Source organism: Protopterus annectens, chromosome 1.part1 (assembly GCF_019279795.1).
Source record: "Protopterus annectens isolate FY-2018-M chromosome 1.part1, PAN1.0, whole genome shotgun sequence".
In the NCBI taxonomy this organism is placed as follows: domain Eukaryota; kingdom Metazoa; phylum Chordata; order Ceratodontiformes; family Protopteridae; genus Protopterus; species Protopterus annectens.
This window is the reverse complement of record NC_056726.1, coordinates 1,484,679,986-1,484,700,119: the sequence shown is the minus strand read 5'-3', so window position 1 is coordinate 1,484,700,119 and position 20,134 is coordinate 1,484,679,986.

Sequence of the window (20,134 nt, the reverse complement as noted above, 5' to 3'; positions counted from 1 at the left end):
AAATGTGGTTGATGCTCCTAGGGAGCGCCCCGAGACAGGAAGCAGGTTTTATGCATAATTAATTCAATTAATTTCCCGCGCTTTAGCGGATATAAACCATTATGCAAACAATGTTTTAATTGAAATCTGATGAAGCGTGGATTCCCCACGCGAAAGCGCTTATTTTTATATTTTATGTATCAAATAAAGAACGTGTTTTTGGATCTTACAACGGGCTGCTACTGATTTTCTTATTGGACTGTTGGTGACCTGTCACAGCATTTTGTATTTGTCCATTGTGGTTGGTTCCTCACTTTTGTAGCTTCATTTCGTCTCCTTTTTGGTGAGTGAACCATTTGACAGGGACACCGACTTTTACTTGTATCCAGTCTTTTTCCTTTTTGGTTGGTCATCCCAGTACACCATGGAGTCTGCTACACATCTTGAACCGGAGTCGAGGGAGATACCATCGCTATGGAATGGACTTATTCAAGTCAGCAATAACCCTTTATTGTCTCTGGATTTATCAAGTGAAGCTGGACATTTACGGACACAAGACAATGGTGAGAACCTCACAGAATTTTATCCCAAGTTAAAGTTATTAGAGGACAATTTATACCAACTGCAAAGATATGCCTGGCAAAGGCTTCACCTGGAAGCATGTATTCACTTTAAAATAGTCCCCAGGGGTATGAGGGTATTTTGTATGCCCACCTATGGGGACTCACATCCTGAGCTTTTAAAACAGTGGCAGGATTTAAACATTGAGTTGGGGTTCAGTTATGCCAAATTGATGCTCAATTATTTTAAACCTCTGGAAATAGACCTCAGAGAAAAAACTGATGTATTATATAAGCAATTATCAGAATGTTTCTCTTCTAGCTTTTGTACAGATAAGGTCAAACATATGTTTACACAAGTAAATATGTTTAGTGAGAGACTAAAAGCTACCAAACAGAAGAAATTATTACGTGACTACAATGATTTCCAAAGAGGCCAGGTATTTTTATGGCCCAGGAATCACACTGCCCACTCGACTACCTCTGGAGCCAGAATGGATAATACTGTCCCGCCTCCTCTGCCTAATACGACAACCAACACTAATATTTCCTCCACTGGACTACCTTTACCTACTTCTCAGGTAGAGGCACCTCTTGTGGGAACTACAGAAAATGTTCCCACATCTTTGGGATATGCAGATACACCACCTCCGAATCAAGAAGCATTCTTTAATCTTGCTTCCCTTTCATCTACAGGAGCGATTCCAAAGAATACACATGTAGTACCATCTTCCTCTGGGGGTTTTTTACCCTACCTGAAGAAACAAACTACCCAATTGAACAGGGGGAGGTCTCACAGCAGGGACTCCCGCAAAAGGAAATACTCGTTAGAACGGTTTCCACAGAACAGAAGGAGAAGAAATTGACTTTTGATCTTTTGTTTAATTACTCTAATGTCGTTTTGGATTCATTCAGTATTAAGGTCTTGAATAAAGGCCTTAACTTTATTCCTGCAACTAATGCCAAGTTAACTGACATTTTAATCGATCTGAGAATGTTCTGTAGAAATTTGAGCTTAAAATTGCTCTTTAAGTCAGATTATGACCAAAATATGGAATGTTATAGGATTAAGAGCACATTTGTACCTAATATGCCTACACATGTAGAGTATTTCCTGAAAGTTTGTGAACGTCAATACTATCTGATGTTTAGTGAAGCAACAAAAAAAGGGAGATATTATAATCTTAGCCCCCAGGAAATCAATAGCCTGAACACACTTAAAGAAGATCCCAGAATAGTAGTGAAACCTGCGGATAAGGGGGGAGGGGTTGTTGTCCTAGATAGAAGTGATTATGAGACAGGTATGCTTGAAATGTTAGCAGATGTAGATACTTATACACCTATTACATACAAAGAAGTATCTCACATTGTGAGTGTGGTTAAGGATACTCTATATGATTTAGTCATGTGTCGTCAAATTAGTCAAGAAATTTACAGCTTTTTGTATATAGAGTACCCCACCATTCCCATAATCAAAGGCATCCCTAAAATTCATAAGGGGATCATTCCAGTTCCCTACAGGCCCATTGTATCCGGTGATAAATGGATAACTGCCAATGTTTCCAAATTTGTGGAAGACTTGTTAAGACCCGTAGTGAATCAATTTCCCACCATATTGAGAGACACCTACGATCTTTTAGATAACATCAAGGATGTACGAATAGATGATGGGAAACAGAATATTTTCATCACTTTAGATGTCAGGAATTTATTTACATCTATACCTAATGTAGAAGGCATAGATTATATCAGAGAACTTCTAAGTAAAGAAACAACATTTAACAATGACAGAATAATATTAATTTGTCAATTGCTTGAACTTATTCTGTGTAACAATGCATTCATATTTGGCGATAGGTATTATTTGCAGAAGTGGGGGGTAGCCATGGGCACCCCCTGTGCAAATACTTACGCCAATCTGGTGGTTTTATGGTGGGAAAAGTTGTTTCTCTTCACACATGACAGTTTCAAGAATGTTAAGTTTTATAGACGTTTCGTAGACGATATTATAATTGTCTGGGAAGGAACTATGGAACAATTTGAATCCTTCTTGTCATATTTGGAAACTACGAGTAGCTTCCTAAGATTCACTATAGAAGCCTCTCCTACCCACATTCATTTTCTTGATGTCACTCTTAGTTTTAGCCCAGGGGGAGCTATTTCATCCTCCCTATATAGGAAACCTACTTGGCGTAATACGCTGCTCACTTTTGACAGCATGCACCCTAGACATGTATTTCAAGGAATAGTAAAAAGTCAGTTTCTCAGGATATCAAAACTATGTAGTAATGATGAAGATCTTGCCAGAGAAGCCCTGCGCTTAGAGAAATTATTCATTGATAGAGGTTATGACTTTAACTTGGTTAGTAATATCAGACGTGAAGTGATAGGACAGAGAATATTTGTGGAGCCTCTCCCTACCACACACAGTAGGAAGATCTCACAATATCGAGGTGGAATGAAACCTTTGACCAATAGTCATATAAAATATATCACTACTTATACTAGTGACATAAAAAAGATGCAACAAGTCATCTATGACAATTGGTATTTATTAACTATGGATGACCATACAAAGGAAATCATAGGGAGAAATCCTTCCTTTTTATACAGGAATAGCAAAAGCCTGAAGAGGATTTTATGTGGAGACATACATATTACCTCAGTTACAGAAGGAACTACCCAACATAACATAGTTTCACACAGACAAGGTACGTTTCCCTGTCACAGTTGTAATAGGTGCAGATACATCACTAAAGAACAGTCATTTAAGCATCCTACTATGAACTATGTTTTTGTTCCACATTTTTATGCTAATTGTAATACTCGTAACCTAGTATATCTTGCCACATGTAATAGCTGTCAGGCTTTCTATGTGGGTCTCACCAAAAGAAAGCTACATGAGCGAATTTATAACCACCTATATGATATCAAAAAGAAGATAGAGACGAATGCCTTAGCAAAGCATGTCAATGAATTTCCATCACACTCTTTTAGCTTTAGAGTATTACAAATAATTAAAGAACATAGTAGGGATGGTAATAAGGAGAATTATTTAGCTATTAATGAATTGAATTGGATCTTAAAGTTGGGAGCTCATTTATCACCAGGAATTAATAATACCATATCCATTAAACCAGTTCTACAATCTAGATAAATTATACTTTTATAATATACATCTACATCAAATATTACTAATTTTATTTTATTTTTTATTTTTATCTACTGTTCTTTAAAAAAATTTTTGTCTAATTATTGAACTAGTCACCGGAGTTCAGAATATAGCGTATTACATACCACATATGCGCTATATGCATTTAGTCTATACAATTCTGTTCTCTGTGTGTTTTCTGCTGATATATTTAAGCTTGATCTCTCACAAGTATAGACCTATATATGTCTAGGCAGGTTTACATCATCTATAAGCTATATAGACAGCATTTACAGAGATATGGTTTGATTAAGTATATAAAAACAAGAATAGAGTTATGTGAGCAGAGATGTTTACAAGGATATAGTAGATCTATATCTTATGTGTCATCATGTTTTAACTACCGTATTCATTTAAGGTAGAAATTACCATTAATAATAGAGCTGACGTCTCTGTTTTCTCACAACGACATACCTTCTTCTTTAGTTTTTTATTTTTTATCACAGTTTAGTAAATATTTTATTTCATAAACGTCATTCATTGAACATAGCAGCCTTTAATAAGAGCAAGCTATCAGTAACATGGGAGTCACAGTTAGCAAACAGCAGCATATATTCAAATCTTGAGGAGAGTTTTTAAGTATTATTATTTTTTCATTTATGACTTAGTTTTATTATAACAATGTTTGAGTCATACGGAATAGGTAGTGCACGAATATCAGTCGCCATTAACAACACTATAAAGTCTTGAATTGAGCATTTTAATATATTAACATAAAGGACGTGCAGTATTAAAGTAGCTACTTATTTCCGTTGTGATTTAGCATACTGAAGGATTTCACGTAAAGCATATCAACTATACATATCCTGATTAATGCACTTTAAATTTTATAAATATGTGTTTTGGACTTTTTAATCTCATATTTATTGTTTAAGCAATAAATAATATGATTTATTTATTCATTAATTATTGGCTCATGCCTTCATTAAATAGTGCTGACAGTGTATATAAAGAATAAAAAATAAAAAAGAAAGGAAAAAGAGACATCGCTATTACAACGGAAGCGCTTAACGCTATCTTTTGAATGTTTTCTATAGCACTTTTTGTAATATATTTAATGTTCAAGTACATGTAGCTGATATAATATAATATATTATAAAATAAATACACTATTGGTAAGCAACTATGAAATAGTATATGAAGTTGCTTTTATATAAAAAATCTTTGAACATCTTTTCATACGGCTCCTCTTTAACATGTGTCTTAGCGCTTCAATACAGATTGTCAGCTTTCAATATAGGCATATAGATATATGGCTAGTAATGAATTATTCATTACTATGAGTTTGTTTTTTAGTTTACAAAGATTTCTATGTATAAACTATAGAAAGAAGAGATTTACCAGTGAGATTTGGTTTGCCTCCATGAATGGTTTGAAATGTGGTTGATGCTCCTAGGGAGCGCCCCGAGACAGGAAGCAGGTTTTATGCATAATTAATTCAATTAATTTCCCGCGCTTTAGCGGATATAAACCATTATGCAAACAATGTTTTAATTGAAATCTGATGAAGCGTGGATTCCCCACGCGAAAGCGCTTATTTTTATATTTTATGTATCAAATAAAGAACGTGTTTTTGGATCTTACAACGGGCTGCTACTGATTTTCTTATTGGACTGTTGGTGACCTGTCACAGCATTTTGTATTTGTCCATTGTGGTTGGTTCCTCACTTTTGTAGCTTCATATATATATATATATATATATATATATATATATATATATATATATATATATATGTATGTATGTGTGTGTGTGTGTGTGTGTGTGTGTGTGTATATATATATATATATATATATATATATATAGATATATATATCTATATATATATATATATATATATATATATATATATATATATATATATATATACATATTAATATTTTTGATGTACAATAGTTCCTCCACCTAATGCTTCAAACTTGCTGTAGTGTCTGAAGGTGGTGTTGGAGGAAGTGTTTTATATCTAAAATGTGAGTTTGGTAAGTAATGCCCACACACACACACACACACACACACACACACACACACACACACACACACACACACACACGCCAAGTACCTTTAAAAACATAGATGATTAAACTTAATTAATAAAGACAGCCATTAAAGGTTTTCATACCTCTCAACTGTCCAGATTTTCTCAGAATGTCCAATTTTTTTTAATTCATTTTTTCAGTCTGTTCCTCATAAAGTTCGTGGTTTGCTGGAAATTCATTGAGAGGTTAAAGTTATTAAATAATGAATTAGTTTAAAATCTCTCTTCATGTTTAGGCCTTCCCCCAATTATTTTGGCTAGATTTTTGAGTTAAGCTGTTAAGAGGTATGCACACCTCTTATTTTTAACAACACTTAATGAAATGCCTACTGCAGCCATTGCTCAGTCTCTCTCACTTCTGCTTTCATGCATGCAAGCATGCATACAGTCATGCATGCAAACATAAACGTGAACACATGCACCTTTTCTATTTTTTATTATATTCTTGTTTTAATTTTACACTCACTAAACAGCAAAGTCGCTATTTAGTGATTTTAAATAATGGTTGCCATTGGCATTTTAACTGCCTGAGTTCCACTGCATTTTTATATGCTGCAATGAAATGGTGGACTTGTTTTCCAGGAGGCTTTACCTGTACATTAACACCCTGCTGGAGAACATTCATTCTCTATTCACAATGGCAATGTACAGGTCGCCCATTCTCTAATATAGACTGGGAAACCATGTAATCTGAAAATCCAACCAATAATATACATCTATACAAGTTTGTGCAAATTATAACCACACCAACTAAATATAACTATGCCACATCCAGACAATCATACCTCAGATGGATGCAGGCATACTCCCCAGATAAAATATCATCCCATGGAACTCTGTCAGACAGCCTAAGTGATCATTTCCAATCTACACAGTAAGGTTACCAAAGCAACAGCCACAAAACATGTAGCACTTTTTTTATGAAGATACTTTTATTAACACACTGCATATCCTTAATTTGCGAGTTTCTAAAGACTCTCCCCATAGATGCTGCTGCCTCTGAATTCAACAAAATCTTCCTAGGTGTTCTAAACTTACAAGCCCCCTTCAGAATTATTTATTTATTTTTATTTATTTAACATTTGTTAACCGGGAAAGTCCAACTTGGAACCAGCCAATTTTCAGCAGAGGCCTGGGGAGAAACGCTCCAGACGCATGTATATACAATGCATTAATGGTATTGTATACAAATACAATAGAATAAATACAGTCAAGCCAGCCCTGCCTCATGGCTAGTCTTAACCACTAAACAACACATGAAACAAAGACACAAAGCATGGAAAGTCAGAAAAAAACTCCATCTCTACTAGGATGAGACAACTAAGAAACCTAACAAAACAGCTTATCACTAAAGATAAGAAAACCTGTTACTCAGCCAATTAAAACGTACACACTAATAATACAAAACTTTTCTAGATCTCAATCAACCAACTGTTAAATATAGGACAAGCTACACAGCTAATTCCAAACACACAGAAACAAAAGGAAATCATAGCCAACAGATTCAGTACCTACTTTATACAGACAATACAGTCATTAATCAACCAGATAACTAATCTAGCTCTTGAGGGCTCTACTCAGTCAAATAACCTGTTTAAAATTTTCTCCTTCCAACTGGTTCCCACAGATGCCATAACATACCCGGAAAAAAAAGTATCCTATAACTGTCCTTGCTAATCTACCTAGCAAATATGTTAAAATTGTGTCTGAGGCTACTGCATAACCAGTTCCAGTTCTGATAATTCAATTCATATCTGAAAATAAAGTCCCATCACTATTGAAAAATCATTCATTATTCCATTGCACAATGGTGGAATCGATACAGATCTTTCAAACTATAGACCAATTGCCATTTTGTCTCCTCTTTCAGAAATATTACAAAAATATATAGATAAGCAGCTTATCAGCTCTCAAATAGATAACCAGCTAGTTTCTTCAACCCAATATGGCTTGTGTCTTCATCACGTCACAATTACTGCTAGACTGAATTTTGTTAATGCCATTGACAATGAATGAAACTCTGGAAACCTAGTCTCCAACATCTTCCTAGACTTAAAAAAAAGATTTTGATACTGTCTCCTACCAGAAACAGATACATAAACTTTCATCCTTAGGGCTTACTAATTTTTCACTGAAAAGATTCCATAGCTAACTCTCAAACAGAGCACAGGCAGTGAAATAGAAAAATGATTTCTCCACCTTCTTGCTGTTGTCCCTACAGGGATATATAATAGGCAGCATACTTTTCAACGTATTCATCAGTTACCTCTACACTGCTACAAAAAAGTCAAACACTTCCTGCTGAATACTGACTTACAGCAGCAAATGTAATAGCATGATTAAATCTAGTTCAAAAAATGGCATACTGCCTTGCCTAACTTTGCTTAGCCTAGGCAGCCGAATGGAAAAATCCCCTTCATAAGATGGATGCTACAGAATAGATAAACTGGCATAACTAACAGTTTATCATTGCATTGAGTGTTAAATTTTTTGGGAAGGTGGCCTCCCTAAGAAACTACGTCTTTGATAAAACACACCTAAGAGTTGACCCACTAGTCAAGGATCTGGGCAGATATACAGATATTAATCTGGCCTTTAACCAGCATGCATCCAAGGTAGTAAGGACATTTTTCTAAGTTGCTCACGTTATAAGTAAGGGTATGGCATCTAGGTCCAGGGAAGTCTCTGTACCAATATACTTGACCCTCATCAGAGTCATCATTGAATATGCTGTCCCATTTAGTATGCACCTCACCAGACAGATGGACCAGCTGGAATGCCTACAAAGATTCTTTACAAAAAGAATACAGTGCATCAATGCAGTGTCCTATGTGGCTCACCTCAAAACCCTAACTCTGTACTAAGTCACCTACAGAGTACTGTGAGGCGATCTATATTTGGAATACACGGAACCCCCACACATCCTACTCTGTTGAACCTTTTCCACATCAACAAAACAAACAGGATTAGAACTAGTGACAAACAGGAAATGTTGGAAAGACAGATATGTATCTCAGAGATTTCCAATTCCCATTCTGTAGTATAGGCACCCATCCATGTGAAACCTTCCTAACCCACTTTAACTCTAACTTGGACCACTGGAAGGGAAATCCAAAATTCACCTCTGGTTTGGTGCTTATTTCTCTAAGGGACAGAGGCACTCAGTAAATCATGTCAGAAACAGCAATCACTCCTTATATAAACATGTAAAACATATAACTTGTGGAAGACAGTTGGGTTGCATGACTAGATTCATACCCTAGTGGTCATTAGCCTAGTATATACCTATGAAACTATGAATTCATCCATTTACCATCTTGCCTCATTATAATTTATTTACTGTACACTTAAAAGAGAGTGCCATTTCTTGTGTGTCAGTTCTACTGTAGTGCAATTGCAACCGATAATAATCACTTACAGTTTGATTGACAACTGGGAACTCCACTTTACTTTAAAAGTTAAAGAAGTTTAATAAAGGTCAAAAATTACCTAAAAGTTAAAATGCTGATACTAAGAATGACTCTACCAAATATGAGATTTTTACATCTAGCAATCCATTACCTTAGCATCAGCTGTTAAATGTCCTACATAACCATAGTAACATCTGTCTACAGAGTTTAATAACTATGGGTCCATTGTTGTCCTCTCCATGCCCATATTGTATAGATCAAACAGCCGACCTCCTACATATGTTTTGGAGTTGTAAATGTATTTTCAAACTCTGGAATTCCTTGAAACTTCAACTACAAAAAATGGGATATCAACATTCCACACTCTCCTGGGAATTTACGATTTTGCATATTCCACCACCCAACTTGGAAAGAACCCAAAGAATTATACTAGTCAATATTTTTTTGTTGATGAAGTTATATATAGCTTCCAATTGGTTGACCCAGGTTGATAGTAGTCTGTCATTCGACACCCATGTAGCTAAAGTAGTTAGGAAGACCTTCTACATTGCCCACCTTATCATGAAGGGTTTCTCATCTAGATCAAGGGAGGTCATAGTCTCCCTTTACTCATCACTCATCAGACCAATGATTGAGTACAATGCCCCATTCGGAATGTATCTGACCCGACACTTGCAGCAGCTGGAGGCCACAAAGTTCCTCACCAAAAGGATAAAGGGTATCAAAATCTGTCCTATGCTGCCCGACTGAAAGAACTCCAGCTCTACTCAGTCGCTTACCGCTTGCTCAGAGGTGACCTTTGCCTAACATACAAGGCCATGTCAAACCCAGATTTGATGAATATGCTTCACCTCAAAAAATCCAGATCCATCAGAGCCACAAGGGCGGGAGACTTAAACCTGGACACGACTATTAATAGGGGCGTGCTGGAGGATAGATTCATTACCCAAAGACTACCTATGCTGTGGAACAAAATCCCGGTACATGTGAGGCAGAGCACCTCACTGGCCTTGTTCAAGAGAAACCTTGACCAATGGATGGGAGATCGCAGATATACCCCAGGGATTACCTCAGTGTCATTGCTCGACAGAGGCACAGCAAAATAATGGGTTTAGTTCCCCGTACTAAAGGGGTGGCGTAAGCCACAAAACGATGGGCTAGGCTTGTAAATGCCCTCGGGCAGATAGCCTAGTATGAACCTATGAACCTATGAACCTATGAACCCTTTACAGACATCATGGCAAAATTTCAAGATAGTAGCCACCAAACATATTCTAGCACATACATTTCTAATTAGTGATCATAAGAAAAATGTAAACAATACAAAAATATGGGAACAAATCTTTAACATTGTATTAGCTTAAAGTTCCATTCCACTATTCTCTGGGAAAAACTGAATAACTGTTGAATTTTATTGAGATAAGTCTTATATGGTTACTGGTTCTTTTTTCTTCATTATTTTTTTTTTTTAAGTGTATAGGTATGTATAATGATTCTATGTAACTGTTGGAAGCATTCATGTACATATTGTAAGTAGTTGGTAGTACTGTATTAGTTGTTTGGAAAAAATAAAATAAAGAATTATTATTGAAAAAAAATGCATTAAACATAGGAGTGATTATAAACTAGTGTCAACAGTGTTACTACACTTATCTGAAGCTTTTGCACTGTATCACACCAACATGTACTCAACAAACTCTTTTCCACAGGTCTCTCTCAACCTTACCTTACATTGTTCCTCAGTTATTTATCTGGAAGGCAACACACAGTCAAACTGTAACAAGACCTTCCTCTGCTTTCTCAGTTACCATAGGCTTTACACTAGGCCCCTTCCCCTTCAATACTTTTATAAACAAGCTTTGCACTGCTATAGACCAAGCAAATATAGACAATTTGAGTGTAATATGTACAGCTCCCACAAAATCGAGACTTCAAGAAATCACTAAAAATGTTTCCTCTCAGTTGAACTTTGGCTGAAAAATTAAACCCTGCTCCTCAATCCCAAAAAATACAACTGATGTTCTTCACCACAAAACACTACCTCAATGAAAAAAAAGTCTTTCTTGGTTACAGATACAAATAATATTAAAACTGAGGTAGGACTACATAGTAAATTGACCATTGTAATACATGAGTATCTTACATTTGATATACATATTATTCAAACAATTAAAAAGACCAACCAGAAGGTAAGCTTATCTACCACTACATAGCCAGGCATTACCTTACAGACCCACTATTAGAGAGCTGATAAAAAAGAAGAAAAAAAGGCATAGCAAAATCTATTTACTTTCAGCCCTGTTATATGCTTCACCTATCCTTACAAACCTAAGCTGTTCACTAAAATCCAAAGTAGCATCCTGTTACAGCAAAGTAGCTAAATTTGCTACCAACACTGCACGCAGAACTCAACACTTTTCTTCTTTTCCTTTCAGCTTTGCAGAACTCACCACTGCCAAGGCATGAAAACAGCTAAATTGACTAAAGGCTTACAGCCTAACGTACTGTCATCTAGTTACAGTGTTACAACTGATATATCATCCTGAAAAATGCCCTACATTAAAAAATATACTATTGCCCTAAACCTCCACTAGAGACCTCCATTCTGGTGATAAATTTCTGCTATGCACTTGTAAGGCAAATAATTTATCAGGGTACTCCCTATACTACTGTTACATCTGCCTGGAATGCCATCCTTACACAAGCAAAAATGACTAGCAAACTCCCAAGTTAAAAAATCCTGCTCAAGCAATACCTTAACCAATCCTGGTCATGTTCATCACTAGGTTGATACTGCTGCTGAAATCACGTATCTCTCTCTAACACCCCCCCCATACTTGAATCAATACACCCTTCTTTACACCCCTCTTAAACAATATTTCTGATATTTTTCTTTTTATAACTGCCCCCATCCACCACTATTCTCCCTCATGTACTTCCTATGTGCATAAAAGTTATAATCCTTTCAGAGACACTCATTGGAACAGATAGCCTAGATAGAACTCATCCTATACCCTGCTCTCTCACTCAAATGCTATTACCACTGTCCTGCTATAAAATACTATCTCCCCTCCTTCATAATTTGTAACTTAATCTCAGTTATACAGTTCATTATATCTCTTGTTCAAATTCATGTGTTTATATAAAACTCAGAAAGCATCTTTATTTCTTTGAACAATGCCTTACATTTCATTTTTATGGTGTAGTGAAAATCTTTTGTCTACCTACATTTCAGAACTAATCATTGTTTGGAGTAGGTCCCCGTGTGGCTACTTTTTCTAGTAGTACTGCAGGCCGTTTCCACAGCTTCACTACATTTTCGATGCATATGCCTGGGTATCCTTTTTCATGGTTGTAGCTAACATCTTCTATTGTATCTGTTATTGCATGTGGCCCAAACACAAACCACAAATACAGTAGTTACTAGAAGTAGTACCTTGTCTCCAGGCCAGAAGTCTCAGACTAACTTTCTTGTTTGTATTGTTGAGTGCATTGTCTCTGTACTACGTGCTTCTTAGCAATGAGCATAACTTTTGACATGTGCTCCGGCATTTCACAAATTTGATCCAAGGCACATTTGAAGGGAATTACTTCTCTTACTAAACCACCTTTAACAACTTCCCTAGGGTGCCTTCTCTTTAACAGCTCAAAAGGGTTAAGCCCTGTAAATACCAAGAGGTATTTCTAATATGGTGACAATTAAAATAGGATAGTAGAATATCCCTTCACTCAACCCCATGCCATTATGTCAGGATAACAGCCAGTGAAGACTCTCAGTAATATGGCTTACTACTCCATGCTCTGCTTTGCATCATACTTTGCTACACATGAGCATCATTTTATCAAACCTCTACCTCATCTTAACCTTCATTTAATATGGGTATCATTCCACTTAACCTGAAATAATCAGCTTTTTCCTCTCTCTAAAACCACTCCAAAAATACCATCATTCCACATGTCAGCGTATACATATTCCTCTTTCTAACATAATTATAGGAAGACACTCTTTTGCAATGCTAGACTACATTAATCATGGCCTTCTACTGTAGCAGCAGTCTGGGATTTATACAGAACACTATTCAGACTTTTTCATTTCAAATCTCATTGTTAATATACTGATGGTGGGCAGCTTACATGTAATCTATTTATGCACCTCAAATGAGTATGGTATGCTCCAATAATGAACCCTTTATAGATTCTTTCCCAAATGCCATTCAGAAAGCTTCCTAACTGACGATTTCTTTAACAGGCAAGCAACCCCCTGGAGCTGCTCTGGTGGTATACAGGGATAATGCCCTGAGTATAGTCCTTGGGGAAGAGACAGAGTGGTAGGGAGGGCAGTGCTGTGGTTGTCTCCTGCAACAATCCCTGGTGGAGACTGGAAGTTGCAGATAGAAGGTGTGGTCCAAAGAGGTGGCAGGGGTGGGTGTGGATGTGCTGCTGCTGACTCTGGGCATAATCCACAATGTCTTCATTGCATTCCTGCCCTTATGATGCAATCAGAGCATCATAGTGGAGTGGGTAGGGCATACAAATAATTCCCTGAAAGATGGCAGAGATCCCAGGATGCTCTTAGGATCCGCCCCCAGCCTCAGCAATATCAGAGCAAGTCCAGGGGGTAGTGATTAGCTGTTAGACCCAGCATCATGGATGTGGGTCACTGAGTTGTAGTGCTAGTGAAGATAAGTACAGATGAGCACAACAAAAAAAAAAAAAAAAAAGCAAGCAACAGTAAAGACATCTTCCATCTTCTCAGTGACTGACATTGAGAGTGTTGGGTTTTTATATTGATGATCTTGTACTACTAAAATCTATCACACACTTGTCATCCAGCATGTCAAAATGCATACTGACAGACAAAGGCATAGGTTCGTAAGAGGCTCCTATGTTACTGGCCCCAGGGCCTTTATAAGCCAAGCCATGCTGTACCCTTGTTCCCTTATTGACCGAATTGTACGGTCTATATTTGCAGCATAAGTCTACGATCCGCACTGACTGCCCTTACCCAAGAGGGACATAGGTGACTCCCCCAGGATTAATTTCCAGACTCCCATCCATTTGTCTTAAGTTATGCTTAAATAGGGTCACTGAGGAGCTCTGTTTTATGTGAGCTGGGACAGCTCTAATTTACTTCAAAGGTTAACTGAAATACAACAGGTATTACATCAGCATAGATTTTCCTAATGATGAGAACTCAAATGACTGAGGTACCAAAAAAAAAAAAAAGAGAAAGATTGAGGGGAGATCTAGCAGATGGTGTTGAGGATTATGGCAGCAAGCTCTTACTGAATTACTTCAAGAAGTACAGGGTTTGTTTCTTTATGCCTCCAAGTTTGTTATGCTGAGCAAGATTCATAAACAGAAACACTTAAGTGAAGCATTTCACACATGACACACACACACACACACACACACACACACACACACACACACACGCACACATGCACACACGCACGCACGCACGCACGCACATGCACACGCGCACACACACACACACACACACACACACACACACACACACACACACACACACACACACACACACACACACACACACACACACACACACACATATGCACACACACAGACACATGCACACACACAGACACACACGCCCTGCACACACACACACACACACACACACACACAGACACACACACACAAACACACACACACAGACACACACGCACACACACACACACGCACACACGCACACATGCACACACAGACACACGCACACAAATTCACCACCATAACAGGTAGAAACTGTAAGGGTAATGCTACTTAATGCTAGAAGTCTAAACCTCAAAATGCACTAATTCAAGGCACTCCTTAAAATGGAGAACGTCGACATCTGTCCAGTGACAAAGACCTGGTTCAAGGCTCCAGAAAACTCCCCTGCATTATCAGGCTGTAATTCATACCAAACCTTTCGGCCACCTAACCTGAACTGAAACACTAAAGGCGGTGGTGTGTCCATATTCATTAAGGATATCCACAACTCCAGGCTAGCTGCCCAGCATAATGCATCCGAGATTATCCAAGTGCAACTAACTCTGGGCAAGACCGCAATCCAAATTATAGCTTGCTACAGATCCCCCACCATGCCCCAGGATTCCCACTCCTCATTTCTTGATACACTGGAAAATATTAGGGTACAACCTAACACCCTAATAATGGGTGACTTCAACCATCCCACCATTAACTGGGAAAACTACGCATGTACAAACTCTTTTGCTTAACATTTTCTGGAATTCATAAATTCCAATGCCTTGGATCAACTTATCCACACCCCCACCAGGGGAAGTGATATCCTAGACATGGTCATTACCAACATGGGCAACCGGTGTTCCACACCAGAGTTCAATTCCTTGTTGGTTAGATCTGACCACAAGCTAATCACCCTAGACATCCACATCCCTCCCCACCCCCATTAGGGAAACCATCGTAAAAAATTTCTCCAAAGCCAACTTCATGCTTCTTAAGACAGACGTGGCAAACTTCACGACACCCATACAGATGGACAATAGAGGTACGACTGCTGAATCCTACCCAAATGCACTTTATAAGCACTAACACGAGTTCATGGATCGTGCTATCCCTAACAGAACCAAGATGCTATCCTCCAAAAAAAGGAAGCCAATCTGGTGGTCCCCTGCCATAAACAAACTCTACAACAGAAGAAAGAAACTGTTGCAAGTAAAAGAGTAAAATCCCATGACTGGTGGAACTCCCTGGTCAGCCTCAGTAAGAAGCTGAGATCCCTCATAAAATACTCCAAAGCTAGTTACAAAAACAAAATCACTACTGATTCTAAAGACAACCACAAAGCATTCTATAGCTATGTCAAGAATCTCAGTTTCAACACTCAGATCTGCTCTGAGTTACAACACAATGGCACTAAATATACAGAACCAACTGATATTGCCAGCATCCTGACAGATAGTTTCAGTGCTGACTTTACCCTCCTCATACCCCCTAAAGGGCCCATCTCTATACCGGAAGAATGCAAAGTTCTGGTAATCATGGCTGCATAGGTAAAAACCACACTCTCCAAAGCCAAGAACACAGCATCCATGGGACCTGACAACATCCCAGGCTGCATTCTACATGAGCTACAGAACGAACAGGCACCCCACCTAAGTACCATGTTCAATCATAGCCTCACCTCAGGCTTTGTGCCCACTGAATGGCGCACAGTGATGATTATCCCACTCCACAAATGGGGAGCCACCACGGACCCCAGGAAGTATCGCCCCATTAGCCTGATGAGCCTGGTCTGCAAGGCCATGGAATGTATCATCATGGAACTTATAAACACTGACACTGCTAATCTCCAAACTCTGGACCCCACCCAGTTCGGGTTTGTAAAAGGCAGATCATGTCTCCTAAACCTGATAGACTTCTTTGAAGCAGTCACCAAAGCAGTAGATGAGGGTAAGGTGGTTCACACAGCCTATCTAGATCTCACCAAGGCTTTTGACATCATCCCCCATGCTGGAATTATAGATAAACTCACTAAACTAGGTATAAATCCATATGTCACAAGATGGGTTGCCAACTGGTGCACTGACAGAACCCACACTGTGAAAGTAGCAGACTCCAAATCCAACTTCAGACCAGTGAAAAGTGGAGTACCACAGGGTTCAGGCCAGGGTCCTCTCCTGTTTGGTATCTACTCATCTGAAGTACAGGCTAACACAGAAGGTCTTTGGCTAATGAAGTTCCCAGATGACTGCAAACTAGGAGCCATAATCGAAACTACTAACGATGTGGACATCCTACAAAAGGGCCTCACTGAGACAGATGTCTGGTGTCAAAGCCATGGCCTCAAGCTCAATGCCAAAAAGTGCATTGTCATCCCTTTTGGTAAAAACTCTGTACCCATGAACTACCACATAGGCGGTAGTCTACTTAACACCAAAAGTGTGATAAGAGACCTTGGGACACAGGTGGACAGTAATCTCTCCTTTGATAATCACATCGCCACAGTAGTTTCATCACAAAAGGTTTCTCATCCAGGAAAAAAAGAGGTCATTGTTCCCCTCTACTCCTCACTCATGAGACCCATTATAGAGCATAGTGCCCCTTTTGGTATGTTCCTCACAAGACATCTACAACAACTGGAAAGACCGCAAAAATACCTCACAAAAAGGATTAATGGCCTCAAACACATGCCCTACTCAGACTGTCTCAAAAAACTCCAGCTTTACTCCATCGCATATCACCCACTCAGAGGCAATCTCTGCCTAACATACAAAGCTATGTCAAACCCAGAGCTGTTGGACATGCTCCACTTAAAGAAATCCTAATCCCTCCAAGCTACATGCTTTAGGGACCTAAACCTTGTCACCACAATAAACAGAACATGCTGGAGGGATGGATAGATTCCTATCCCAGAGACTTCTCATACTCTGGAACAAACTACCTATCTATATCAAACAAAGCTCCTCATTAGCAGTCTTCAAGAAAAATCTTAATGACTGGATAGGAGATAGGAAATTCATCCCGGGGATCACTTCTGTGGCTCTGCTTGACAGGGGCACAGGAAAATAATTTTCTTGGGTGGCGAAAGCCAGGGTACCTTTTTGGCTAGGCTTATATAGGCCCTAGGGCCAATAGCCTAGCACCTACCTATGAACCTATGAAGCTATGACCCTATCTATCTATCTGGTTTACTATCAAAAGCATGAAAATCACTTATGTGGACAGTGATTTCGGAGACAAATAATGTCGACTCATACATATTAATTAGGTTATATGGTCATTGCAACAAAGTCGAGAAATTCTGTTGACCATATTTTGTAAATCCCCCATTTACATCAATGCTATGAGTCATGAATGTCGACATTCTGACTGTCGCTCCTACCATGGTCAAGGAGGTGTCTGTCGTGCATGTCAATGTCGACCTTTTGACTGTAAACCTGTCTATCTGTCTGTCTACCTATCTATCTATCTATCTATCTACCTGTCTATCTATCTATCTGTCTATGTATCTATCTATCTATCTCTGCTTACCAGGAAAGTCCAACTGAGCATATAACCCAATTACAGTAGAGACAAGAGCTCCAACACTTAATAATACAACACTGTTGAAATTATATAATGTAGCAGTAGTACAAAGCAGATGAAGTTACTTTAGACATTTAAAGTTAGACAAAGCTGAAGAAATTATTTGCATTTATATAAATTAGTAGAAAGAAGTTCTATGGTGCAGAAAATTTAGAAAAGACAGGCTGTTGAGCTGACATTGCTGTCTAGATTGATGCAAACATGAATTATAAGATAATATTTCATTATCAGTTATATATTTATATTATTGATTTAAAATCTAAGCCTTATATGGGCTATTAGAAAATTACGACAGAATATCTGGAAACAGGCTGACGTTTAATGGATGAGTAAGTTGTGGGAGAGAGAATAAGGTTATTTATTAGGAAGTGACAGCATGTGGTAATTATAAAGGGATGGAAAATGTTGATTGAAAGATAAATTTATGGCTCTGTATGGTCAGTAGGATAAGGTAGATTAGGGAACCACCCATAACTTGTTTAGAGTTTAGTGACTATAGCAAGTGTAGGGAGTGTGGTAGGGAGTGACAGAATGATTTGTTTAGGTTTGATTTGAAAGTATCTAAGTATTTAACCCTGTGAAGAGGGAGTCACCATGGCTGTTGTTTATTTCTCATTGTTAACTAAAAATTGGTTGTTGGCCTTTAGTTCTCTAGTTAGGGTATACTGGTGCAGAAGGTTGGCTATAGATGGGACCTTTGCTAACTGGTGGATGATTTTGTGGGTTATTTTAAGATGACTGCAGTTAAGTTTGTGTGGATCTTTGAACAAGTTAAGTGCTTTAGGAGGTGTACAGTGATAAGCTCATTTGGGTGTGTTAGTAGCTAATCCAACAGTTCTGTTGCACTTGTAGCATTACTCTAGTTTGGTTAACTGTGTTAATTGACAAGATGAAGATGCATATACTAAGACTGACAATAAATAAGGAGATGTTGTAGCTCTGCGGATTTGCTCCGTACAGCATTCCTAGTTAATGATTTGTTTTTTGGACAGTGCATGGAATATGGTTCCAACTCTCATCCATGTTTAACCCCCACCCCCTACCCCAGTTAGGTTTTAGATTTTCAGCAGTGATGATGCCAAAAAGTTTGGTGTGTGAAACAAATTCTATTGCTGTTGTTGCTGTTATGGGAAGTGATGTGCATGCTGTTTTGTTTTGCTAGATATGACTTTGGAATGAAGAGGATTATCCTATTTTTTAAGGATTTAGTATCACTTGGGATTGATCTAAACATACAACAACAGACAGGAGGAAGGCTTGTTTAGATGTGGCTTGGAGCTGTGGAATAGTTGTGGCAGAGTATTGCAGGACTGATTCATCTGCATACTCTGCTATGGTGGATTGTTTAACTGCTGAGTTCATGCTGGTTATGACTACAATAAACAGAAAGTTATGCCTGGATGGTGTTATAGCCAGATGACTGCAACTGGGTATGGCTTCATCCTGATGTAAAATAAGAAAAACATTTTCTGCAGTGGGGCAAGACATCCTGCACCCCACCTATGCAGGAGAATTTGCCTTCTCTCTAATTCCTATATCGACTAAATTCATTGTTATAAAACTGTGGGGAAAAGTGAAAATCACAAAAAAAGACTTATCGCCCTGATAAAAACAGTGTCATCCATTATTTTTCGATGAGAAATCATGAATAATAGGTCCATCATATCCAGTAGTCACTGAAAAGTTGCAGCCTCCATCTACTTTATGGTTAACCTTTAGCAGAGAATCCAAATGCACATTATTCAAAAAGAAAAACGAAAAACACAAACAATATGCCACATGCATGTAAATTAAAAAAAAAATAGGAAGTATCACAGTGAAACCAGCCTATAAATGCTTGACTACTCATGCCCAAGCCAACATATACCC